The sequence below is a fragment of the Daktulosphaira vitifoliae genome, unplaced genomic scaffold (assembly GCF_025091365.1).
Source record: "Daktulosphaira vitifoliae isolate Bord-2020 unplaced genomic scaffold, ASM2509136v1 Scaffold_616, whole genome shotgun sequence".
NCBI classification, from domain to species: domain Eukaryota; kingdom Metazoa; phylum Arthropoda; class Insecta; order Hemiptera; family Phylloxeridae; genus Daktulosphaira; species Daktulosphaira vitifoliae.
Window position 1 is genome coordinate 2869 of NW_026100179.1, and position 3166 is coordinate 6034.

General features: G+C 26.1%; 1 long non-coding RNA gene across 1 annotated transcript; it reads right to left on the reverse strand.

Moving 5' to 3' along the window:
* Positions 1-37: 37 nt before the first annotated feature.
* LOC126909584 (uncharacterized) lies at positions 38-1407 on the reverse strand. The gene is made up of 4 exons (XR_007705064.1): positions 1269-1407; positions 887-954; positions 681-769; positions 38-131 (listed from the first exon to the last, which is right to left on the reverse strand). It is a non-coding gene; the product is annotated as an uncharacterized LOC126909584 (long non-coding RNA).
* Positions 1408-3166: the final 1759 nt, after the last annotated feature.

Consider the following 3166-nt stretch of genomic DNA (forward strand, 5'->3'; position numbering starts at 1 on the left):
TTTATATATATATAAAAAAAAAAAAACGAATTATTACCAGTCTAATAAATCTGTTGACGATTAGAGCCAGCACTCTTGGTCAGCAGGCCGAGCCAATATCGAAGCAGTTCTCAGGACACAACAAACGCCATCTGAAAATTACAAAATCATATCTAATCAATACTGTCATTACCATGATTATGTAAACGATTTTAAAATTATAACATAATTATTGCAATAGCTGTGAAATCGTCAATCGGGGGAAACTTTCAATAACAAATAATCATAGAGGATACCACAAATATAAACGTAGTACTTTGCAAACAAAAAACTGATTAAAAAAAAAAAAAGTATATAAATGTAAATATATATATATGGATTGTATAAACTGATGTAAAACATATTGCAGCAATAAATGAAATACAAATCTACCTAATGGTTAAAATATGCAAAGCAAATCGATTAAAACGTATAAAGATGAACTCTAATTTAAGAAAAGTGAATAACAAAGATTATTTTATAAAAAGTTACAAAATCAAATTAATTTATACCACTGCCATTACCACCATGATTATATCAATAATTTAATAACGATATCATTATTACCACGATTTAATAATTACAATATAAAAAGACAAACTTTACTTTAAGAAAAGTCAGTAACAAATCATTTTTTTTTTTAAGAAATTAAAACGAATTACCCTTGTAATAAATCCGTTATCCATTAGAACCGATTGGCCTACGGGCAGAGTCATTATTGAAGCATTCCTCAGGATACAACCAACTCATTCTAAAAATTACAAAATCAAATTAATTAATACTGCCATAATATATAATATAATATAATATATTAAATTAAATATATTATATAAAAAATAAATATTCTTTTTTTTAACAAAAGAATTACCTGTGCAATAAATCTAAAACTATCAACAACAATCTCCAGCACAGTCATCAGAGCACAACGGATACCATCTGAAAATTATAAAATCGAATTAACTAAAACTGCCATCACCATAATATATCTACAATATATTATTACAGCTCGGTTATCCGGGCACAACAGATACAATCTAAAAATTGCCATTACCATAATATAATATAACAACAACATTATTATTATTATTATTATTATTATTATTACGATTGCTGTGAAATTGTCAATAAATTATTTCAATAAGAAACAATCATAAAGAGTCATCAATAATAAATGAAATACCTAATAATTATTCGAATTATAATTAAAGCGAGCAAATTTATTTCAAATAAAATAAGTAAAAATCGGTTACCCGTGCAATACAACCGATTATGAATTAGAGCCAGCACTCTTCGGGTCGGTTAGGGTTCGGTGTAAATTTGAATTGCCCTCGTAATAAAAAACTAAAACCATCAGCGATTTCCAGCGTATTCGTATGGGCACAACGGACGCGAGTCTANATCTGCTAGTTCATTATTAATATCCTAATTAAGATAAAGTATGTAGAATGAAAAAGGGATTATTAAAAAATATTATTTCTCATAAAAAAATAATGTTGATCCATACACTTTTCAATATGTCATAGCATTATAAAGTTAAAAATGTAAAAAATAAAATCAAGAATTTTCACACGAAAATAGCATTCAGTAGCCATTTTCACCACAAGTCCAGATGTCAATTTTTTTTTTTTTCATAATAAAATATATTACATTATCTTTAATTTAAGATATATATATAAAAGTGTCAGACTTTCCGGAACATTTTCAAAAGTCAAGATGAATAAGTTCTATTTTCTCTATACATTTTTATGTTTTGGACCCCTCTCAAATATAGAGAAATAGTCCGATTTAAAAAACAAGTAAATCAAATTAAAGAGGTATAAAAATATTATTTCTTATAAAAAAATTGTATTGATCCATAGATCTTTCAAAGATTTATAGCGTTATAAAGTTAAAAAAATAAAAAAACCAGCACAGGGGGGTCGCGGCACAGTGGTGACGTGGCATAGTTGGATCAAGTATAATGATATATGACAATGATTAAAATCACTATCAAAAAAAAAACGCTTTGATGCAAATCTTTAGATAGTGTTTAATTTTAAAAAATTGGTGGATTATTCCAAAAGCTTCATAAACTGCTAGTTCCTTATTAATATCCTGATTAAGATAAAGTATGTCGAATGAAAAAGAGATTATTAAAAAATAGTATTTCCCATAAAAAAATTATATTGATCAATACACTTTTCAATAAGTTATAGCATTATAAAGTTAAAAATGTAAAAAATAAAATTGAGAATTTTCACACAATAATAGCATTTGGTAGCCATTTTCACCGTGAAGACAAAATAAAGTCCGAAATTTTTTTTTTCCATGATAAAGTATATTACATTAGCTTTAATTTAAGATATATATAAAAGTGTCAGACTTTCCGGAACATTTTCAAAAGTCAAGATGAATAAGTTCTATTTTCTCTATACATTTTTATGTTTTGGACCCCTCTCAAATATAGAGAAATAGTCCGATTTAAAAAACAAGTAAATCAAATTAAAGAGGTATAAAAATATTATTTCTTATAAAAAAATTGTATTGATCCATAGATCTTTCAAAGATTTATAGCGTTATAAAGTTAAAAAAATAAAAAACCCAGCACAGGGGGGTCGCGGCACAGTGGTGACGTGGCATAGTTGGATCAAGTATAATGATATATGACAATGATTAAAATCACTATCAAAAAAAAAACGCTTTGATGCAAATCTTTAGATAGTGTTTAATTTTAAAAAATTGGTGGATTATTCCAAAAGCTTCATAAACTGCTAGTTCCTTATTAATATCCTGATTAAGATAAAGTATGTCGAATGAAAAAGAGATTATTAAAAAATATTATTTCTCATAAAAAAATTGTATTGATCAATACACTTTTCAATAAGTTATAGCATTATAAAGTAAAAATGTAAAAAATAAAATTGAGAATTTTCACACAATAATAGCATTTGGTAGCCATTTTCACCGTGAAGACAAAATAAAGTCCGAAATTTGTTTTCTACATAATAAAGTAAATTACATTAACTTTAATTTAATATATATAAAAAAGTGTCAGACTTCCTGGAACACTTTCAAAAGTTAAGTTGAAAAAGTTCTACTTTCTACATGCATTTTTTAGATTTGAACCCCTCTCAAATATAGAGAAATGGTCCGATTTAAAAAAACAGTA